The sequence below is a fragment of the Orbicella franksi genome, chromosome 2, assembly GCF_964199315.1.
Source record: "Orbicella franksi chromosome 2, jaOrbFran1.1, whole genome shotgun sequence".
In the NCBI taxonomy this organism is placed as follows: Eukaryota; Metazoa; Cnidaria; class Anthozoa; order Scleractinia; family Merulinidae; genus Orbicella; species Orbicella franksi.
This window is the reverse complement of record NC_138146.1, coordinates 22,050,039-22,074,525: the sequence shown is the minus strand read 5'-3', so window position 1 is coordinate 22,074,525 and position 24,487 is coordinate 22,050,039. Positions and strand designations below refer to the sequence as shown.

The following is a 24,487-nucleotide window of genomic DNA, read 5'->3' as shown; positions in this document are numbered from 1 at the left end:
CATATACGACTATGTTTTAAAGTTCCCAAAATTGTCTTACACAGCCAAGTTACTAACTTTTTGTAAGTAGTACAGGGGTGATGCAAAATTCATAGGTGGTCTCCTATGGGTGGTTCAGTTGTATCTTCAATTTATTTACTGTAAACCTTATGGGTACATTTTCCTTACCTCTCCTCCACTGAGTCGAATGTTATTGAAGTCTTGAAGAACGCACATTCAATTTTTCGTGTCGTCGAATTTTTTTACTTTTGCATCAAGTTCTTGAAAAAAAAAAAACGTCACTAGATGTCATTTGATTAAAATACTTATTGTTTTTCTGCATCTACTTCATCAAGCAACTGTAGACGGAATGAGGAAAGATCGCATATTTTTGGAACCTATTTTTGCAAGTCTGTTCGGAAAAAAAGAAAAGAACTTTAAAGAAATTTTTTAGTTATTAATTAGCGTTTCTTTTCAGTTGATTTCGGGTGTTTTTATAACCGCTGATAAACGGCCTTTCCCACAATTGTTTTGATCTACTGAAGTGCATAAAGAATTACACGGTGCGTGCAAACAGCATTTTGTTTTTACTAGTTGTTTTGCATAAATTTAAATTGTAGGTGTCACTACAGTTTTGCTGTAATCTGGAATAAATTTCTTCATGTCAAGCAGTTCAAAAATTGCGGAATTGAATTTGCACTCTAGAAATTTGAGCGTCAAGTTGAAAGGTTGGTTATCGTACAGTTGCTGGAGTTGTTTCATTTTGAGCGCTTAATTTATCGTGTGCACAACAAATTTCTTTCGGAACGTTTTTTCTTTGATTTATGAGCGAACATAAGCAGGACAAAGAACAAAAAATATTCAGTTCGTATCCGGCTTTAAATTTTTTCAATTTTACCGGCGATTATTTGGAAACCGGTTTTTAAAAGGAAGCCCAGTGGAGAGGTATTGGAAAACGTTCTCAAACCAGTTCAAGAGGGATGAACATTTTATTTCTCCTTACCGTGTCAATATATTTCCAAGTAGACGAGTTATAAGAGTGCTTGCGATACTGTCTTGATGTACAACCAAATTCTCATAACATCAGAGAAACGTCGGGAATTATCAAGGAGAAATAATGTGTTCAGCTTGGGACATATATAGGTGTTTACAGTAAATGTTGAGGTCTCGTTCAAACTTAACGGTGCGCTTGTAGACTGGTTTTAGTACACGGTTTGTTTCTGTTCCAATGTACGCCACAGATATGTTTAAAATTTAATTTAGAATCTTAAACAACTCGGTACGCGGCTTTTCTAAGGGTCGTCACGCAACCAGACGCGACACCATGTCACGCCTTTTTTCTTTGCGTGACGACCTCAAGAAGGGTTGTATGTGAAGAAAAAACTAAAATAGTTGGCAAGAAATGCTAAAAAGACGTATCTGTGGCGTACTTTGACATGAGAAACGAACTGTTTACTGAAACTAAGTGCCAATCGCACTGCATAGTTTTCTCAAGACCTCTCCAGAACTTGGCTTATTCCAGAGAGTTTATCTGGTTCACTCAAACGGTTGGATTGCAAAATAAAACAAAACGGGAGAGAAGATAACAATATTTTATTGAAATAAAATTGTCTCTGTTGTCCATTACTTTTATTAAAAAAAATAAAAGTAAAAAACCAAAAAAAAAAAATAGCCAAACTCGCCCCTGCTTTTGGGTTGCTTCCACTCTGCTTATCCGAGTCGATGTTGTTTCTTTAGTCCTCATTTAATATTCCAACTTTGAAATGCTGCTCTGTTTTATCTGACCCCTTCATCCCAGCCGGGCACAGTTAAACACTTGGAAGAGTTGACAGTTTACTCCCAAGTGGGATGGACAGCGTAAAGGAAAGTGAGAGTTTGCTCCCCATGCCTCCGGGGTCTCAGTCTTAATTTGTCACAATACCACACTCGAGTAATTTTGGAATTAATAAGTTGGAAATAAATTAAATGCCAAATTCGTAATTTGACGGAAGATGCTAATTCGCAAGTCAATGCATCGAAAAAAGTAATGATTTGCCAGAGTGCCAAGATATTAAATAAGCTCGCCCTCCCGGAATATTTTGGATGAAAACCTTTTTAACACTGGAAATTTCCGCAACCTGGACAAGAAAAACCGAAGCGCTAAAGTATGGCGCTCAATTTCAGTGCATCACCGTTGAAATCAAGGAAAGAATTGAACACAGAATCCGCCAGTCTGACCTCCCGACCAAACCACCGACCGACCGTCATTCCACAAACTTCACCAAAGAGCACAAGTCGCTAAAAGTCTCTCACCTGTGAAACTACTGCGGTCAGGTTTCTCTTTAAATTTGGATGAAAGAAATCGGCCGTGATTTATGATGAAAACTCAAAGGAAAAAAGTTTTAGTGTTGTTTAATAAATAAATTAATATAGTGCGAAGGTTTTAGTTATTTTATCTTATTCAGCTTGTTTGTTTGTTGTCCCATTGCAGATCACGTGATGTGACCCTGGAGAGTTGTTTTTGTCGAATGCAAATCATTCCAGTGCGAATGAGTAAAAAATTTTCAGAAAGACAAAAGAGCAATTCTCCAGAGAACATCCGTGATCTGAAACCGGCAATTAACATACGAAGCTGAACGGGTCTTGTTATAAAAATAAATGAAACTAGTAAAAGAGTATGCCGAATTGCTACTGAGAGCATTTGGCAGTAAGTAAAAGTCTTAAGTTCAAGCGCGCGAAATATATTTTTAAAGGCTAAAAAATAGGAATTTATTGATTAATTTTTGCTGTAGATGTTTATTTAATTAGCTGAAATTTCGACTTAATAATGGAAAAAATCCAGCCGACTCTATCATTTTTGTTGTAGTGCGAAAGGAAGCTAACAATAAGTTATTTTAGGTTACAATAGTTCATAATATTAATATTTACAAAATTCCCATTGCAAGAAAATGTAGCGTCCTACGCAGCCGTGACTTGCGCTATCACGCAACTTCTCTGCTGAAAAATGCGTGACTATCCAAAAAAACTGCCACAAAGTAGCATGAATTTAAGCGATTTTAATGAATTTTATAACAAAAGGAAGGAAACCCATGGAAAAAATTTAACCTGGCTAAAAAGGAAATGAGATAATTTGGTTTTATCAACTGGGTTGATAATGTGAATTGGCCACCGTAAAGAGATTCAAAGGCTGACGTTTCGAGCGTTAGCCCTTCGTCGGAGCGAATCCTTCGCTTCGCTCCGACGAAGGGCTACCGCTCGAAACGTCAGCTTTCGAATCTCTTTACGGTGGCCAATTCACATTATCAACCCAGTTGATAAAACCAAATTATCTTGTTATACTCCCCACCGACGCAGCACCACAGTCTCTTTAGAAACTTACCCCCTCTAAAAAGGAAATGTTCATGATTACAAATTTTAATTGTTATTGAAAAAGTAAATTTAAGTATTAAGGAACGCTATATAGATTTGATTTATACTTAAATAAGTTCTAATTTTCGTCCAAAATTCAAAGACAAAAAAATTGTTGAAGAAAGTAAATCAAAGTGCTTAAAATAATAATCAATGCCAGATGTTTCAGAATCACCCTTCAACAATAGGTTGATTAACCGTTACATGAAACGCTGCCGTAGTATTTAACAGTCAACCAGGCTATCAATGAAGGGTTATTCCTCAAACAACTAGCTGATTGCCAAAAAGAAAATTGTACTCTCGGAGCTTTAGGGACTCTGAGCTCCAGCTTCGAGAACTAAGGTTTCTGGGACTGTCTTGGTAACCAACGTGAGCTATGATTCGTTGATGATCACCAAGACAGCCATTGACCAATCACAGCTCATGTCTGGCTACCAACACAATTCCAGAAACCTTAGAGCCCAAAGCTGGTACTTAGTATCCCTAAAAGATATAGAGTGGCGTACAAATGAATATTATTCTTGAAGAATTAAAAACGGCTAAGTTAAATATTAGGTTAAGTGAAAGAGAAACTGAAAATACAGCTTCAAAATAATTTTTAAGTTGTGTGAAATGTTTTAATAAACAAAATTTCAAAATTAAGAGAAAACTTATGAAAGAATGTGTTTTTGTTTTCAAAAAGATTTGATTTGTTTATAATTGGGCCTGTAGGATTTAGGATATTAGAAATTTATCTTTTAAGTTTTAATTTTAAATTTAACTAAGAAAAGAAAGAAAACCTAAACCAGTAGCAACCCAATCAGAGAGACTTCAAGTGACCATAAGCTCAATTCGATGTCATTCGTGAAAATCCAATCAGGTCAGACCGATGAAATTCAGCGCCCTCCTCTGTCCATGCTTTCTCAAGAGATGTACCTTCCTTGAGCCCCACGATTCAGCACTCCTGTTTTACCTCCTTGGTTGCGGAACATTTCCTGATACATTGACTGCGAAAAAGCATCTTGCTAGGCCAAAAATGCCCAATTAATGGAGTGATATTGTGACAAATTAAGTGAAACCCTAAAGACATGAAAAGCAAACTCTCACCTTCCTTCACACTGTCCACCCCACTTGAGAGCAAATAGCCAACACTTCCAAGCGTCCAACTATCCCCAGCTTGAATTACAGGATCAGATAAAATTTCCCAGGATTTCTCAGTTGGAATATATCAGAGGACATCAGAAACACACACCTTCTCAGAGGCAGAGCTTCCACAACCCAGCAGGGACGTTGATTGGCTAGATTTGTGTCTTGGTGTGTGTGCCACCTTCTGTCCTGGAATTAAATAATCACCTAACAACTAAAAAGTAGATATGTGCAAGCTCGCTAGCAAATTATAAATAAAGTACTAAACGAAAAAATTGGCTGTTTCTTGGTGATAAAAGTAAGAAACTAAACAAGGTTTAAAACTTGATCTAGCCCGTTGATAGGCTGTGCTCAGGGTACTGAGCTGAAAAATCCTACAAGCTTTTTTTTTTACTTTTCTTTTTTAAAAAACAGTCATTGAAAAACCCAAGAGTGTTGAAAACGTTTAAAGGAAGTCTAGGACACCCTACGAAATATAAGGACTTCTAGCACCAAGAAAGAACCTTATCTTACAAAAAGCAAATAAACATAAATTAACTTTATCAACAGTCTGCATTAAGTAGATCTTAAGTACTGAGGAGCATCCAGAATTTTTTTTAGATTGACATAAAACAAAAACAACAACAACAAAAAACTAGTTTTAAAAGTAATAATGCAGACTGTTGATCTACCTTCCTTTAACCTGAACATTGCACTATTACTATTATTGGCCAGGAAAATTAAAATAAAACATGAGATGAAAACAAGACTTTGGAAACTGAGGATAGCCTTATTCCAACAAAGGCTGTAAGTACCTAATGAAAAGAAATTTTGCTTAATTTTAAATAGCTCTTTTCCATCTACATTTGTTTTTTCTCTTTTTCATATCATTGCCACTCTAAAACTTTTCCACAAGGAAGTGGTATTTTTTTTGTGGTTAAGGCTAAAAAAAAGTGTATTAATGAAAATTCTGGTAAGTCTTCACAGCAATAAATGTAGTCAAGAACATGAGGAAATTGAGGGGCAACGATAAGATTGACGGTACCTTGCTAATAGTTGCAACTAAGTTTTTAGAGTTAAAAATAAGTACTTTTCACTTCTATAGTTAAAGGTCTGCTAATGAGCTTGCAGATTCCCCTTTACTTAATATAAACAAAGGAAGCACTAATAAAAGTTTTTGTTTTTTTAAAAAAAGGACGATAAATTGCTAATATGAAATGCTGTATTTTGAAGTAGCCTGATAGTAAATGGATGTCATTTTGCACCTCACAAGCTGTAGTCATGACAACTGATCATGGAATGTAAAATGACGTCAGCTTACCCAGGCCAAATTTTGGAAGTGAAATAATTTTAATCCAAACTGTGTATAAATTGTGAATGAAAAATACTTGAGTGACTCTCTCATGAACATACAATTTATATTGGAAAATGACTGCTTCCCTTATTCTTAGCCTGTTATCAAACCACCATTCCCGAATAAAAATACCGAGGAGGAACAAATTAGGTGTCCTCTACACATGCATGCTAACTGTGCTGAGGCTGTCCAATCTCAGAATTGCCAATTTTGTAACGAAATTCTGAAAATTAATCAATGACCTTGTCCTGGGGCAGCAATACTGCATGCATAAGAAAAGCTCTACTCAAGACTCTTGTGTTGAGACCTTCAACCCTAATTTATATTGAACAAACAAGTGCAAGAGTAAGATTTGACAATGGAATCAAATTATCCAAATAATTGGATATATTTCTTGATTAAATGGTTCATTGGTTGGAGTCAGAATGTTTGCTGCTGCATGTAGCTCTCTCACTAATATGCATTCAACAGAAAAAATAGCTTTGAAAAGAGATATATTATTTACTGGCCAGGAGGTCTGTATGGGAAAAACTGTGCCAGAGGCTGTGTTGAGCACAATCTGAGGCCCAAGGCCTTGGGCTGACTCGAGACAACTTGCACAGTTTTTCCCTATACTGACCGACCTAGGCTGACAAATAATGTATTTACATTTTTCTTACTTCATTTGGTCTTTATGGAACCTTGGAGTCCTTGGAAAAGTGTTTTGCAAAAAAGGTTCATGTGTACCTGTTCTGTACCTAGTGTTGTTCAAAGTTGTTATAACAACTGAAATAAAACTACCAAAGAAAGAAGTCAAAATCTAGAGCAATCATCCATACTTTTGTTTGAATAAATGTACCATGTAAAGCACTTTTGCTGTAGAGTATTTCCCTTCAGTTGGCTCTCTATAATTCCATGCCAATTTTAACCCCCATCTAAGCAATCTGACTGATTTACAAGCAGCAAAATCTTCGCAGAATGTAAGCTGTTTACCAATTTATTTTGGTTTGCTTTTCAAAAGGTAAACTCATTGGACTTGATAATGTTGAATACTTTGATCTTCAAAGAAGTTTGTCAAACAATTGGCTAAGGGAAAACAAACCCTGTAAAATGACTAATATTGTTTCAGCACAATAATTTGGAAGTTAAAACTGCAAGCTTAGAAGATTGAACATGAAACAGACTGGCATACAACAGGATGAACAGTACACTTAACCATAATTAATAAAATTTTGTTGACTTTCTCTACCAGCCTTTTTCGCAAGATGAAGACAATGGACCTTAGTGAGAATAACATAAGGCAAACAACAAAATATACACTAGACAATGAATGCTGTAGTGAGAATGACATACAGTAACAAAGACTCTAAATCAAACCAATGAACCAATTAATCACATACAGCTAGTTTGATGTTCAGTTCCAAACCAGACATACAGACAATTTTTTTTTCTCAGAAAAGGCACTTGTTTGAACATTGGTGGCACACACACCTAACAATAGTATTAAACATAATGAGGTGGTGGGTTGCATTGGTGTATGATTTGCGCAGTTTTGGTAGTGTCTTAAGTTTTGGCTGTTGTGATACCTATTGTCTTAGTAGTAGATTTGAATGTCAGTGGCAGTCTTTTTGTTAGTTTGTTGACTGTTAAGTTTACGTTGAAGTACAGGGCCAGGTTGTTCCGAAGCCTGTTAATGCTAACCCAGGATTAAAAGTTAACTGAAGTATAAATTTTTCTTGCATACAAATGTTTTTCACTGCTTCTTTTTTGTGTATTTTGGGATAATTCAAACTCAAAACAGAAGACCAAACAATAAACACAAAAAATCCCACCACAAAGTTACAAAACTCAATCAAAATTCTCGCTTATCCTGGGTTAGCTCAATTGGGCTTTGAATAACCTGGCCCAGGTGTCAGGTCAGGTCAGGTCTTTGTAAGTATGTTTGCCTTTACCAAGTGTGTCCATTTTGTTGTAGTAGTCAGTCACTCCCACAATGGCAGTAGAATGTGTTGTGTTGTTGGTCATTGTTAGCTGCTTTTCTTTAAATTTGTCTTTTGTTAAGTTCCTGAGAAGCATAGAGCCAGTCTTCAGAGTTGGGTAAAAGGTTGTTGGTAAGTTGAGGGTGATAAGTCTGGTCCTTGAAGCTGATTGGTCAGTTTCCAGTGTGGTTATTGACAGTCGGAATACAAAGTTAGTTTACTGTGACTGGCCAGTAGTTGTTGGTTTTAATGATTGTCAGTTAAATCCATTGTTCTGTTTGAAGTTAACATTTGCTTTGCTGGTTTGTTGAGGTCATGAATAAGTCATTTGTAAGATGCAAGTAAGTGCGTGACGTGCAATGTTGGCAGTTTCAGTCATCTACATACACGCACAAGTATTGTTAGTCAGACAAGTTTGTGTTTGTTCAGTTGAAGTTATAGTTTGCTGATTGGTTTTTTTGAGGTCATAAACAAGTCATTTGTTGAGTGAAAGAAATGTAGTTGTTAGTATCAGTCCAGAAGTGTTTGTTCTAAAATGTTAGTGACTGTATGCTTTACAATTTGTATTTGTTTCCTACATTCCCTCCAAACCAATGCAAGCTACTTTGAAGAAACTAGCAAAAGGCTATCAAGCTAATGAAATAAGTAACTAACCTGAACAGGGGTTGTGGAACAACAGCTGGGTGAAAAACCTCCCCGTACGTCCACTTGCCCCTAGGAGGAAAACCCCAGGCCAGCTGTACCCCACGTTCAATGACCTCCCGGGCTGGGCCAATAATTAAAAAGTTAATTTATAACTACAAAACTATTCCTAAATCAAATTTGTTACATCTAAGTCTAGGTAAAATATTTTCATTTAACCAGATTGAGTATTTAGTAAGCTTACTGATCTGTGTGTACGTGTAGCATGAATATTTTGCACAAGTTTATTTTGTGCTTTGAGATCTTTAGCTTAGCTTGTAATGTAAAGCCTCAATAATTTCTGGGGGAAATGTGGAATCCATAATTTCATTTCTAATCACCAGAAAAACCAGAAAAACGAAACAACTGAACAAAATGTTAGCCTTACGAACAGTTCATGCCACACATGGTATTCCTTATAAGTTACCAATAATGTAATTATTATATTATTTCCTAAAGGTGTAAGCCTCTGACTTTCAATTACCACCTCACAATAAGTTTACCAGAACTGTGTTGTCATTTGGTCATGGCTGCTTCACTCTTTGGGCACAATCCTTAATGTCTGGCCTGTTGTCCTTCTTCTGCTCTTGCCAAATCCACACTCTCTTGTGATGTTCCTTGTCTAGTCAAACATCCTTTAATGAAACAACAAAATGATTCATTGGTAAAAGTGAAGAACAGTTCCCAAAAGGTATTGTCATCTATCATCTATCATCTATCAGCCAACTGTCTACTGACTATTCTGCGATAACTGCGGAAATTCTTGCGCGCTCGTTGGCTAATTTTCATCGTCAATATGTGGACAGACACATGAATTTATAATTTATGCGATGTACCAACGAGCGAGAATGGACAATTTGACATTTTGTTTTTTACAATAACTGTCTTATTTCTCGCGCAATGATCAGATCATTTTTATCATCAATAAGAGTACAGACGGATAAAATTTTAGTTCAAGTTCAACTTTCAGCTGTCAAACTGTCAATTTTTTTAACCAATGAGATTTTATGGACTTTATTAAGGAGGCAATCAAAAAGTGAGAAAAGCTATTGACAATGTTGGCGTCATTTTGAATAAAATTTACTTATCTTTGTTTACAGCAAGTTTACAGCGTCTTTTCCCCTCATTTATTCCCGGCATTTGACCATTTTGGGTCTTGTTAATGTGAAAAACAATTTGACGTCAGTTTCTTATGTGTCTGTTCTCTTATTGATGACAAATTTTGTCGTAACATTGTCAGATTTCACTGCGGAACCACTTGCCTGTGGCTCGTGGTTCCACAGCCACTTTGACAATGTTATGATGCAATTTATCATCCATAAGAGGACAGACGCATAGAAAACTGACATCAACTTGTTAAATTGATCATGAATTTCATAATAGTATTGTCAAAGTAGCTGTGGATCCATGAGGCAATAGCCCATTGGATCCACAGACGTACTCTGACAATGTTATGACGAAATTAGTAGCCAATAACAGGACGGACGCGTGAAAAACTGACATCAATTTGTTAATTTGCCATTAGTTCACATAATCATTCACAAAGTCACTCCATTTAACTGCACATGCTTAAAGCAGACAGAAATGAGAACACTTCATTTGGTGTTCTTTTGAGGAAAAGAAACAGACTAAGCATGTCTAACAATAAGCCAGTGAGTGTTGAGTGTTATGGCTAACAATGAATGGCTGGTCTCCTAGTTTTTTTCTGTCACCTTTCCAACAAATTCTCCATCTGAATTTATGTTCTTCATATCACAGATTGTTTGTTTTGCAGTTGAACTTGGAGGAGCTGAGGTCTTCAGGCCTCTGCAGAGTTCCCACTAGTTTTGATAGTTAAGGGTCCTTGGGATCCCCAGTTCTAAAGAATTGGGTTTTTTTTCCTTTTCAGGGGTCCTTTGCCTATAACTAAAATGTTGTGTTAGACTTAACCCTGGAAACTATTTGCTTCAGGCACAAAATTTTGCGATGGTTTAGGTTTACAGCTATATGTTTACAGCCATACACATTGAGACAAAATTTGTTTTTTGAACAAATCATATTTTAACCAGCCATTTAGGACAAAATATGCATTTCTTCACCTGGGTATCATCCATCCCCCCCCCCCCCCCCCACTTCCCTCACCTGTATCACTTTCAGGTTTCCTTTTTTCAGATTTAATCAATGTTGAAGGTTGAACGACACTAAATAAACTCTTTTGTGTAGACATGACCTGACAAGTGACAAAATGGTGGCTCAAAGGGCATGCCATGATTAACACAGAGATTTTTGGGTAGGGTCTGCCAGACTCAGTTTGGTAACCAGTTGGAACTTTTAACTGCATCCCAAGGACGCACTTTGCTAAAAAAAACTGTGCGTCCTTGTCATTTTTTGTGTGTATGGGAACTCTGCTCTGGAATAACGCATTTTAATTTGGATTTAGATGCCTCAAGTAGATCAACTGGACAGTCATCTTGAAGCAGCCAGAGGAAATATTTTATCATCTAAGTGATCTTCTGACTCCTTAAGTCCTCCTGAGTGCCTCAGAACCATGAAAACCCTTGTTTAAATGAAAGAATTCTTCTCCATCTGGTATTTTATTTGCACAGAGCATCAACTTTTTCAGTTAATTTTGGTTTTCTCTGCCCTTTTAACCAAAATAAGGGATGGTGAATGGTAAATGTGAGACTTTGCAAGAGGGTGAGACTGGCATATTTCTTTGTGAGCCCAAGACATTTTGACTTCCCTTTAAATCCCGATAGTGCCATATGCCACAAAATGTTATAATAAGCTGACTATTTGGCCAATTCATTTCAAATTTGGAGGCCAAAAGGATCTTTGAGAGATCTTCACATTGAAAGCATAAAATCATACCCCCCTCCTGAATCAGACTTGATTAACCACCCCTCAAGTTTGTGAAACTTTTACGCTTTACAATTTTACAGTCAAGTGAATATCTGATAAAAATCTGCACACCCAGAGCTGCAAATTAAGCTATTGTTTATGGGTATACCCAGTATATACAAGGAATAAGGTATTTTTGAACGTTTTCATTTTTTTACTTTGTAGACTCCTCAATTCAATTTGTGACATCTTGTATGTCTGTTGTGGTGATTTAGGACATACCCCAAACAATACCTTTCAGCTGGTATATTACTTGTGGTCTTTCAATCTACTGTTATAATTTTAGAACAATAAGGTTTTTCTCTGGGGCTTAAAGGGTTAAACTAGGAGACCTAGACTTAAAGTGTTTTAAATTCTAGCTCAAGACATTCCAAGATGAGCAGACATCATTTATTCCAAAAAAAATGACTCAGTACTTCTAGACTTTCTTAGCTTTGCAAAAATCGAGACTGTGAAACTGCTTTGTGAAAAACAATTGAGACTGCAAGACACAAATAACCGCTAAAATAAACAAGACTGCAATACCCATTAAATTTGACCAAAGTTTGCGAGACCCATGGTCTTTAAAGGAACATTCACCACGAAAATAGATGGAGATTCTCCAGGGCACGACACTAAGAGTGGTCAACTGGACATTGGCCAGTGAAAATAACACTTTGGCCTGTAAAAGTTTGGCCTGAAGAAACTCTTTAAAATCTGTCTTCACATTTCAGAATAAAACATTGAGAATTATTTGCATATGTCACTTGGAATACTTAATATCAGTTTTTTGGGCTTTTCAAATGAAAAGCCTTTTCACAATTTGAAAGCAGACTCAGGAAACAATGCTTGCTGCCATGCAACATACTCCACCATGCCTGAAATCAACCATCTTGGCCAGGTGTTTCTTAGGGCTGGTTCTAGTTGTGCTCAATCCTTCTCGGACAGATGAAATAAACACCTTTAACATGTGTCTCCAGCTCTTGCGATTTTGTCCTGTTTTGCTTGTTTCACTTTGAAAATTATGGCACAGAAGTGGTTGCAGACCTTCCAACTCTCATGATTTGGTTGTGAGACTCACAAATTCAGGACTCATCTCACAGTCTCACAATTTAATCTCAAAATCTCATGGTTTTCCACAATGAATTACAACCTCTATCAGAGCCAGCCTACATACATCTAATATCTGTATGTATAATTAGTCTTCTTTTTGTGTGTGTTTGTGCGCTCTTGCATGTCTTTTTCTTATTTTCTCTTCCTATTTGACCCAAATAAATAACCACTTTAAATCACTAAGGGTGGCTGCACAGTCTTATGTGCCCATTAAGGTTACTTTGGGCAGCCCTGTACTCTTTTTATTTTAACTTATTTTTGTTCATCTAATTTCTAATTTCTGGCTCAGTACAAATAAAGTTGTTGTTGCTGTTGCCTAAAATCAACTCGATTTAAAATAATAGTTGTGAATACAAATCAACTCAATTAAGAAGGATTGAATATTGTAATGTTTGTGTTTCTTCTCACTGGGAAATCTGAAGTGAGCTATTTTTAAATCTTGTTCTGATGTCCAATCACCGGGTGAAGTCCTCTGGGAAAGGCTTTGTTTCAAGTGTTCAAGATGGCAGAATGAGATGTCGAAGACTCTCCTGTTGGTGTTTCAAGTCCTAAGGTGTTAATTAATGCTAAAATAGCACTAATTATGGCAGTTTGAACACTGCTAGGAATTGTTAGCATTGAGATTCCTTTGTTTTAAAGCAGTTTGGTAAATATCACTATTTTGGACCCAAATCTCAAGACTTTTTTGAGTAAATTTTTGAGGCCTCAAGATTTGGGGGTTTTAGATGTTGGAAGGTCTGAAGTTGTCTGACTTTTTCTTGAGTGTTTCAAAACGAACAAGAAATGGGAATGAAGATGAAACTGTGGAACAACTTGAATTAGATCAGAAAGAGAAGCAAGATGAGAAAGAAGTGGAGAAAGAAACTTTGTTATGAAAATCTAGTGTTAAGTGGAAGCAGTTGTATCCTTGGCTGGACTATTTGAGCTAAATACTTGAGTTGCTTGTGCACCTGGCGAGTACAACTTGTATTTTGTCCAGTGAAATTCTGAATAAACTGGACAATGGATCAGTACACCAAAAAGCTAGTGTTGAGCCCTGGAGATGAAGAACCAGGCCACTTGGAACTCGTAAAGCATGGGGATCAGGCATGTCAGCACTACCAAGCTTGCATTTCTTGTACAATTTCTTGATTGCTGTGTCACTTAATGGATTTTTGCGAAGTGTGCCATCTATTTTTCCCTCAGTGGGAAGCTGCTTCAGATAGGAATTCAGTGTTTGTTGAACAAGTGGTTATCGCAGATGTCAATGTTGACTGTAGATGCTGATTGATAACTGCTTGGACTGACAGCAAAGTAATTTTCTTGCAAAACTACCATGATTTCTCTGAACTGATACTTAAAAACTGACTGAGACATTTATTCCTTTTGTTTACTTCCATGTCTTCAAGAGCTGTTATAAATAATAGAATTACGTTTGTTGAAACTATTCTGTGTAATGGAGGAATTATTGAAAACTTTTGTTTTTTCTGATAATATACTCATGTCAAAGTTGGCAAAATTTCCACTGGAATTTAAAATGATTTGCTATGACAAATATCTTGGAAAAGTTTTACTCTGAACTTAGCCGCATCTTTAGTGTTGTTGGGTATGGCATTCTCTTTTATCTTACAGTATCTATTTCATTATCAGAAACATCAAAAAACCCTGAAGCATGAACAAAGCACCCACACTATAATCATCTCCTGCTGGGTCATTCAAGCAAGATATGATGCAATTCTTGACCAATGATAACAATGAAACCTCTATAATCACCCGAGTAATCATACCAAAAAGGTAAAACAGGATAATTTATACTTTCCGGTGACCAAACCCAGCCACAATTTTTGCAAAGCCAGAAATTATGACCTGGCACATGATCTATCTTAAAGTTTCTAACACAAATGTGATCCCAAGAACCCTGGAAAAGATCTCTGTTACCTTCTCTAACTACCTTATTTTGCAGAGCGTAATTAATTAATCACTCTTTGGATTAAGTCTCTGTCTCATCTTTTTCATGTTTTTGAAGTTCGTATCTTTGTTTCTCCGCACAAAGATCCCTGAGCCCATTCCCTATTCACTACCAGTAAATGTCCACAGAATGAGGCCAAACACGAAGCAAGCAAGCATATCAGGGCTCAAAAAAACCTTGAAATTATTCCAGCTTGCCCTTCAGACAAGTAACTCGTAAATTTTACTTTCCCTGGATAAGTCTTAGTTTACCTTTCTTTTATTTAGTTGGCAGATAACTTGCCTGGGTCCTTGCCCATTGGGCAAGTGCGTGAGAGTGAAATGTTACTTGCCCAGCGGGAAAATCAACTTGTCCCGGACAACTGGACCGCACTTTTTTTTTAGCCCTGTATATGGCAAACAGTGTATTTACCTTGTGAGCAGGGGCGACTGGTTTCATTTCGTCCTGTTGATAATATTGTAAAGTAGAGAGTCAGTCCAATGTAAGTCTACCTCTGTACCTTCACATCTATCCAGCTTCTCCTTGGCCTGACAAAACCAATTGTCCAAAATAAATACAGTTAACATCTCAGGTCAAGTAACTAATGATAAAATTATATTAACCCTCTGTCATGCATACATGATTTCACAAATTATAAGAGTAATGTGAAAAACTCTGCATTCTATCGGCAGACAAATCTACGCTTCTAAATAAAAGATCTGAACTTGTAACAAAATGAAGGTGCAAGAACCAGTTCTATGCAGCCTATCAGAAGCAGGATCGCTCCACATGCCCTCCATGAGTCAGTTTAAATTTTGTTTTCACCGCCGCTAAGGCCACAATCTAATGATCGCTTCAAGCGTGAAACTTGACAAGTAACTGTAGTTTCTATCTTTAAAATTTGTATTTGTTTTCTCTAATTCAATACTGAAATCACCATTTTTTCCATGGTGTACACAGTACACCAGTGCAAAAAAGTAGGCTGTAATAATGCAGCTATACTGATTATTCCCAAGAGCAATGCAGTAAAACCCAAGGATCACAATAATTTTCTTATGGTGGCCAGTAATGTTGAAAAAAAATTAAACTTACAACTGCCTACAACCCACAAAACATCATTAATTTTATTCATTCTGGTCCAAAGAACAGGTTAAAAATTAACCAAAGATAGTCTTAGCAGTGCTCAGCAGCTCCATGTGTACTTCCAGAAAATACAGTATCCATACCCCCACCAAGGAGGGAATTTCACATAAGCCCCCCTCCTCCCCGGAATTTCCATTTTTTGAACACAAAAATAACCCCCTCTCCCCCTCTCCTCTGGAATTTGCACAAGTACACTGTATTATGTACACCCCCCCATACCCTCTGGAAAAAATAGTTTTGGCAAGAAAGTGCGTTTACGTTAAAGTAAATACTCCAAACACTTAGCTGTCTGCATTGCACGTCACTGCTGTTTATTTTCGATTGATCTTTACACCTGAATGTACACGCAAAGAGAACATACAGCAATTTATTTAACCATACTTTAAAAGAAAATAGATAAAATAACTTGTCAAATTACCTTCCTATACGACTAAGTTGCTTAGTAAAATTAATGTGGTACAATTTCCGTTCAAGGACTGATAAGATGCATGTGGATGAAATGGACACCATACTTTTATCATGAACACAATCGCTAACACACTCGCAACAAAAGCCAATTTTAGAGCAAAATTACATACAAATGAACAGAGATAAACAAGAATAAGAAATTCTCAAGTTTGTGAAATCGTGACATTGTTTCTACCTTTATAAAGACACTCATTTTCATGAAAGAAATCGATTGCCACTCATCAGCTTCGAAGACTGATGTAAAAACAAACTAGGCTTAAGTCAGAGTGCTTTTCAGTCCACATGGTGACTCCCTGTAGACTGGTAACAAGTACACGCAACAGCACGTTCTTCACATTTGTTGGCTTCCAAAGTGCTTTTTGAAGAAAGAAAACTTATTTCAAATATAATGTGAATCAAATTAAGTATTCAAGCTACTATTTTTCATATGAAAGATCTACTTAGTAGGTATGAAAGAATTTTTGAACGGCTAGATCGATACTTGAATCCGTATTGAATCGAAGAGCATCTGGAAACCAAATCGATCGTCCACCCCCACTCCCATCCGGAATTTCCTAGGTCTTTGTCACGCCACTCCACCCCTCCAGAATTTCCAATTCCCTCCGTGGTGGGGGTATGGACATTTTCTGGAATTTCTGATTGGCACAATGCCTTATTTGGTTCTTAGAAGTAAGCAGTTTTGATCCTGCATTACTACTCTCTAAAGTATTGACCTAACTATCCCTCAGTCAATACGGCAAGGTCTCGGTTTGGGATTTTCCTGTAAAGACCTCACTCTTGGTTAATAAATATGGGTTACTGACCAAGCATGAGGTCAAGATGGCTGGATATTGGCCAAGTCCTTATTTTGCGTGTTTATGGACTGACACGAAGTCTCGGTCCATAAACAAGCAAAAAAAGAATGAGGCCAATATCCGGCCATCTTGACCGAACAAGCTTGGTCAATAAAGGATTTATTATATGGGATAAAACACCAAAAAATGATCCTTGTACTTGTTTATCTTCAAGGACTGAAATGGAAGCCAGTTGCATGCAAAAATCAATGGCGCATGTACCTTTATCCTGATTGGGTGAATGCAGAAATACAAGCATTTCATTGGTTTACACTTTTGACAAGTAAATGTCTAACTACTGAATGGAATTAACAAATGTGTGAAATTGCTTAAAGCGTTATTAACCGCGCGGCCATGGGCCGAGCACGGTTCATGTTCTATCTGTGGTTTGTTTTTTGTTTTTTTTTGTTTTTTTTTTTTGTTGTTGGTGACCAGACCCAAACTTCCTCTTGGCCAAATTTTGAATCACACAACCTGTGATGTTTATTCGCCAAAAGCTGTTGAAACATTAATACAAGGACGATGTTACGGATGTTTTCTTTATTTGTGTGTAAAATATATTTTTTGGTTTTATCGAAGCGTTGGATTTGAAGGGAAATAATAAATATGCTAAAAATGCTGAAAAAGGTATAACGTCAGCCAAGGAATGCGCTGATGTTGCAGCTTTCATTTTCACTACGTGATAAATAAGATTGTGTTTACTTTGCAAGTTTATTTTGCCAGAAGCAACGGTCATTAATTGATTTGCAATTTTGCAAGTATTTCTTGTGGGTTTCAGCAAATGAAGTGAATTCGTTGGCTGTTTCATCGCAGCGTGTTCAGAGAAGGAAAATTAAATATTTGCAAGCCAAGCAAAGAATGTGTCAGAACGTGCAAGGATTACGTCATTGGTAGGGGAATAACCACCGTACTAAAGATAGCCGTGGATAACATAATTCTTGAATTATGTGACTTGTGTGACTACTTTGCTCGCTCTTTACTCATGGCAAAAACCAATTACATTTAGTAAGCTGTTGTTAATAGTCCTATCGTATCATTCATATCGTTCATGCCCATACGTATATACATATCCCGAGGAAAGTTCCAGATTAAGACGATTACGTCATTGGAGATTTCACAACAGCTACAACTGATGGTGCAATAATGCAGTTTGTGTTGATCAAGTGATGTGGTGTCTACAGTAATCAATGAATCATCAAGAACTGCTTTGGAATGTGCACTGCATTGCGCCTGTAGTGCTAAGAAAACAGTTAAAGTTTAAAAGCGCGGTTATAAGATCTAAAAGATCTTATTGTTTTGAACCTCAAAAATGTCCCAAAAAGGCTTCAATTTTCAACTCTTAACTTTATACCCAGCCTGTTTTATGGAGCTCAGTTAGGTGTAGAAATTTTCGTAGAGCTCTACAACTTCACGGTAGTATTTTGAATACTTAAGCTCTGTTTCTCTTGGATATGCATACACCGTAGAGGTGTAGAGGCATATAGTTATTGTAGCAAATATTACATCGCTTAGGAAACGTTGAGTGTTACGGATTGCAGTGTTTTAATAATTGTTTTCAATTTACAATTCTGCATGGAGTTTACCCTGGCTATGTTCTACGCTCTATGCTATATGTTCTTCCATTCACGATCAACACGCCACACTCTTAATTAAAGCTCTTACACTTCATGTTCCACCATCTACGCTCTACGTTCTACGTATTTACAAGTTTATTAGTTCAAGAATTTTTGACTACTCTCTAAACTAGCTTAGAGGCTTAAAAAACCACAGCAGTAGAGTGATAAAAATTATTAGGGTTACAAGTGCAAGTTTCTCAATCATCTGCGATGCTGTAATTTTTGTAATTGTAATTTATTGGTTTTCTTTATTATCTCATATATATTTACATGTTATTACAGTTTACAGTATTTTAACAATCTTTTTAATGTACAATTCTGTATTGAGTTTACCCTCTATGCTCTAAGTTCTACCATCTACACTCTGCTCTCTACGATCTACCAGCTACATTGTACTCTTCAATCTACGCTCTACGATCTACCATCTATCCTCTAAGCCCATCTACACTCTGCGTTCTACCAGCTACTCTCTTTGATCTATGCTCTACGCTTTACGATCTACCACCTACCCTCTAAGCCCATCTATGCTCTACTCTCTACATTCCACCAGCTACTCTCTTTGATCTACGCTCTGCGATCTTACCATCTACCATCTACCCTCTAAGCCCATCTACGCTCTACTCTCTACCAGCTTCTCTCTTCAATCTACACTCTCCGATCTACAATCTACCCTCTAAGCCCCTCTGCTTGGAAGGTTATTGGACTTTTTTATTTCTTTTTAAAAAAATTTTTAATCTTTTAACGAAGACTAGCGAGCAGCACAAAGGAAGACTTATTGTAGTTGTAAGCTTTTTCATTTATTTCTGACCCCGGGAGGGCACTTCCTATAAATGGGCTAATGGGGATGTGCTGTTGGATGGGGTCGCATTTTCACGACTGGACTGACTATAATGGGGTCGCCTTTTCAAGCATTTTTTATAGGGTGACTAGAATGGGGTCACACTTTTCCGGGATTTTGAGAGTAAGAAAATTCTGGCAAGTTGTGATTTACAAACGGAAAGATTCGCCGAAAAAAAATGTTACTGTATTTATTGCTGTTGTTTAATATTTGACAAACGCCTCCCATTACATTTCCGGCCTTGAAATCACAACCTAAACATTAACCAGTTGCACAATAGTCCAGAACAAAGTCCACATTCGTGTTACGCTATTAAATTGCCATTATGCGTCCATCGAAGTTAAGATAACTTGGATCTTCTTTTGCTGTAATAAGCATTTGATCTCCTTTGCTTGGGACTTGTTTGCTTTAAACGTGACATTGACAGGAATATTAATTCCACCTCCAATAAACATGTAATGTTACCATTAAAGAAGACTGTTTGCATTTCAACTATTTATGACGGTGTGTTTGTAAATGTTTATGGTAAGCAAATGTACCAGAATGTTTATAGTGTAGTTGTGAAGTAAAGTGTTCTTCATTCAGTTTATTAAATGTGTCAATTCATTACAGAAACACTTAGTTAAAAGGATTTATACGGTAGACGCAAAAACAGAAAGTGACTAAGTTGGGGTCGTGAAAATTACATTTAACCAAAAGTGACTAAGATGGGGTCTATAATTGGCCATAGAATATGACTATAATGGGGTAGGGGTTATGAGAGGCCAGCGGCACATACCTAACAAAGATTGATCCAAGTACCACCCCCCCCCCCTGGGTTTCTGACGCATTTCGTCTCTGTCTGAGACTTCTTCAGGGAATGATTACAACTAACACTGAACAGCATATATAGCAATGTGTCTAAGTTTAACTTCCCATGGAAGTGAATAACCACTGAAACATGCTGTAAACAGACATTACAAGAAATGCCTTAATGCACATGTTATTACTTGTTGTTATATTTTGGGGGCCATATGATCAGCATTAATTGTATGGCCCCCCAAAAACATGCTATTTACATAGATGTGCTAAAGCAGTAGTAGATTTATAACTGACAATACACTCTAAGTCTGGTAAATGTGTCTGGATAACCAGCTTGATGTTAGTGGTTCTGAGTTAAACCATTTATTCCAATTTGAAATGAACAGCAATCTCTTTGACAAATTACGACCCTAAAATCTAGTAAACAACATCTCCACATGGTTGCAAAACATCCACTAAGCGTTCAAAGTCACGTGACCTAAGTATTCACACTTTTTGAGTACACTATAACAAAATGTCATTCACATCAGTTAGCATGATTACAGTTAAAATGTAGATTTAAAGACTACCATTCTACTGTTGTGTGATTTACGTTTTAGCGAAAGCCATTTAGTTCTGTTACTGTATTTAACCTGAATAAAGGAATTAAAAACCCAACTGGGTAACTGTGAAGCCGGAGGCACTTCCAGAATTTCTCATGCTTTGCTAAAGGTTTAAACGTGGAGCTATTTCTAGTATAGCACATAAGTTCGCCTCTGATAAAGGCCTTCTTGTTGCTTGCGGGAATGAAACGACTCAAAGGGAATGTACAGATACTTTTTTTGTGGATTTTTATAGGTAGAAAACTGCAGAGCACTAAAATTAAGAAACTCTAATAGGATTTCTTAAGGACCCTTTCAAACAAAAGAAACTCTAATAGGATTTCTCTGGGACCCTTCCAAACAAAAAAAAATGTCTTTTTCTAATGTTTTAATTTTCTAAGCTTTTTTTAATTTTTTTTAACTTTTTTAACTTTTTTTTATATTTTGGGAAGTTAAACTTAGGCATGCTTAAATCATTCCCTGAAGAAGCCTTAGATAGAGACAAAGTGGGTCAGAAATAAATGAAAAAGCTTACAACTACAAGAAGTCTTCCTTTGTGCTGCTCACTAGTCTTTGTTAATAAATTAAAAAATTAAAAAAAAATTAAAAAATTCCAGTAACCTTCCAAGCAGATGGGCTTAGAGGGTAGATCATAGAGCATAGAGCATAGATTGAAGAGAGTAGCTGGTAGAACATAGTGAGTAGAGTGTAGATGGTAGAACATACAGTGTAGAGCATAGTGTAGAGCGTAGAGGGTAAACTCAATACAGAATTTTAAATTGAAAATGATTAAAACACTGTAAACCGTAATAATACTTTAACAACACTTTAATATATATGAGATACATGCAAGGAATATGCTACAAATTGAAATCAAATGTTACAAAATGGGCAGGTAACCATAACAACAATACACAACTACAGTAAAAGCTACAAAGTGGAAGGAAAAGTAACTTTCCATCACGTAGGAGGAGACTGGTGACGACAGCGTAGAGTCGTAGAGCTCTACAAAAATTTCTACGCCAAATCGAGCTTCATAAAATGGGCGCCAGTTGCTTAAGTTCTAAAGAAAGTTTAACCAATAGAGCAAGAAATGTTCATTTCATCTGCCTGTCGCTTTTCTGATCTTTAGGCGTTTGGAAGAATCATCGCTCGGCTCTGTGGCGCCACAAGGCTGTCGGATTCACCACACTCAAAAAGCTTGTCTTCCTCGGCCATGTTCTACAACAAGTTGTCGGCGTTTGGCACTCACACTGTCAAACTTCATCTTGGGAGTTTGAAGTTGTCTCCCTCATTAAATGTTCAAATTTTGAACCTCTTTGTTCAAGGAGCGTTGAAGACTTTGTTGAAAAGATGTCAAACTGACAGGCTCATACTCTGTGCTGTCTAATTTCTTCACGATTTTATAAACATTTGCACGACAGCAAATTCAGTTCTCCCTCAGGTATGTCACACAGTTTCTTATTCTCGTTTCCTTGGAAATAATATCGCTTCCATGGCTTCATGTAATTCTGTGTTTTAACTTAAGCTTACGGTGTTTGCCGCTTTTTGTTGCAAAATAAATTCATGAAACTCGTCATCATGTTTGTTTTCTTTGTTTTCATTCTTGCTGAGGGTTTCAGTTTTCTTGTTTTCCAATTCCATTGCTACAGAGACCACAGGAAATGTTTAACTGTCACAGAAAATATTTTTCACAGCACAAATTACGAAAGAAAATTTTGGTGAACGTGCCTCCGCTTCTCAAAATTTTTCCTTGCGGGACACAGCACGTAATCCCAAGCGGGCAAGATAGCTCCATCTTGCCCACTCGGGTAGCCAATCACAGCACAGGATTTGGTTCATCTTGCCTGCTCATGAAGTAAGCCATGTAATAAGTAGTTTTATTATATGGCTGAACTGGCGCACAGTGAAAAGGAGAACTCTGGTTGGTTCCCTAAGCAGTCTGAATTTGGACCATTAAAATTAATTTTGGCAAATTGCTTTTTAAATTCTTTGCACTAAACAAAAGTATTTTTATTTAGTAGAAATCTTTTTACCTCCATGTTTGGAGGACAATTTCAGGTAACTGTTCAGAAAGCAAATTATGTGAGAAATGTAAATAGACCTAAATAAATGTGCACGTAAGAATGAATTGCGGAGACACATCAATTTATGAGCACATATAGATGATCCATTATAATAAACACTTTATTACACTAGCTTGTTCGGCCTGTATTAAGAGAATATTGATCTCGTTCTGGGTTTTTTTTTTTTTGCAAGTTTGCAAGCCTGATAAACCTCCAAACAAAGGACCCGACCAATATTTTTGCCAAATGGACCTCACGCTAGTTGAATAACATAAGATTATATAAGCTTAAGCTTATAAACAAAGGAATACAATGCTTTCACAGAATTTCAAAGCTTTCCCACGCACAAAATCAAAAATTATGTAAATTAGATGTTTACATCAATATTTTTTTGCAACTTTTGACATCTTTTATCACCTTTTGTATTGTTTAAGATTTTCAAGAGTTAAGAATTTTGTCTTGCTCAATATAAACTCAAACAAAGACACGGCTGAAATATTTTTCAGTGAAAACAACGGTATACGAACGCGATGAATTTGAATGCTGAGCCCGGCAAACATTGCGCTTACAAAAACGCAACACAGTTCAATCAAGTCAATGCTGCCTTAGGAAGTAGCACGTGAGAAAGCTCCAGTAGTAAACGAAATTTCGTAAACAGTAGCTTAAGCGCTTAATCTTACCTTCGGTATGTTCTTGTACAAGCTAGAAATTGCCAGGCTGTTGTTAGTGTGCGGAATTACATGTGATCTCCATTTCAGAATTTTACAGACGCTGCAGCCATTTCTCTTGCATCCAAATACAACCAAACAAAGGCAAATAAGTTTCAAAGTGCAAGTGATACCACAAATAGCGTCTTTATCGCGACTTTGGCATCAAAACAAGCATATAATTCCCACAAAACAGCGTACTTCCATCGCCATGTTTGGACTCTCTTTCATTTCCAGTTCCCTCCCCTCACGGAAGTGGAAGCCGTGTTTTACGCGGGAACTTAGTAGATCACGTTGTTCTCTCAGACCGCGTGTTTTGTTCCTCTTTCCAGATACCGTACACTTCCGAAAGTAACGACCATCGTTACTTTTGGCTGCTTGTTACTTTCGAGGGGTCGTTACTTTCGGGGAGCAAAGAGCCTTATATAAAGTTGTTACGACAGAGCTCTTTTTACGAAATAAAAGACGGAAATTCGTAGAAACAGTTCTTAATACATGAGATGCAATTCTTCATTCCAGTTTAAATCTATGTTGCTGTCAAATGGATGAGCTCTGCATAAAACGAATATTAAGACAGGACGAACCCATCAGTCCAAATTGAAGTGCTGACATGGTACGTTAGTCTGCTTTAATAATATCGCAGTGCAATGGTCGAGTTTTCAACTTAAATTTTGAAAGGAACGTTCCGATTAAAACGCCCCTGTTGAAAATGATATTACTTTGAATCAAAATTTCCTAAAGTACGTTCTGCTACGTGATGAAAATTCTACGGGTTTTGTTTTAACTGTCGGCGCAACATTAACTGATGAATCACAAACTGACATTTCACATCTTTTCGTGGCATAAGCGATGCCTTCCTTTGTTGTAGAGTGCCTAAAATTAGGTTACCCGAAGTAATTTCGCCATCTCTACTTCGGGGAAGGGGAAGCGGAGCGGGGGGGGGGGGGGGGGGGTATTACTTTCGCAAGGCTTGCTATTTTCGGGGGGTCGCTACTTTCGGGATTTATTAGCGGCCACAGTTTTTGGACGTTACTTTCGGGGATCGCCACTTTCGGGGGGTCGTTGCTATCGG

General features: G+C 37.0%; 1 long non-coding RNA gene across 1 annotated transcript; it reads right to left on the bottom strand.

Annotated features, from left to right (window-relative positions):
- Positions 1 to 1,609: 1,609 nt before the first annotated feature.
- LOC145478670 (uncharacterized) lies at positions 1,610 to 24,199 on the bottom strand. The gene is made up of 3 exons (XR_014048309.1): positions 23,389 to 24,199; positions 14,795 to 14,910; positions 1,610 to 9,098 (listed from the first exon to the last, which is right to left on the bottom strand). It is a non-coding gene; the product is annotated as an uncharacterized LOC145478670 (long non-coding RNA).
- Between the last annotated feature and the right edge of the window lie 288 nt (positions 24,200 to 24,487).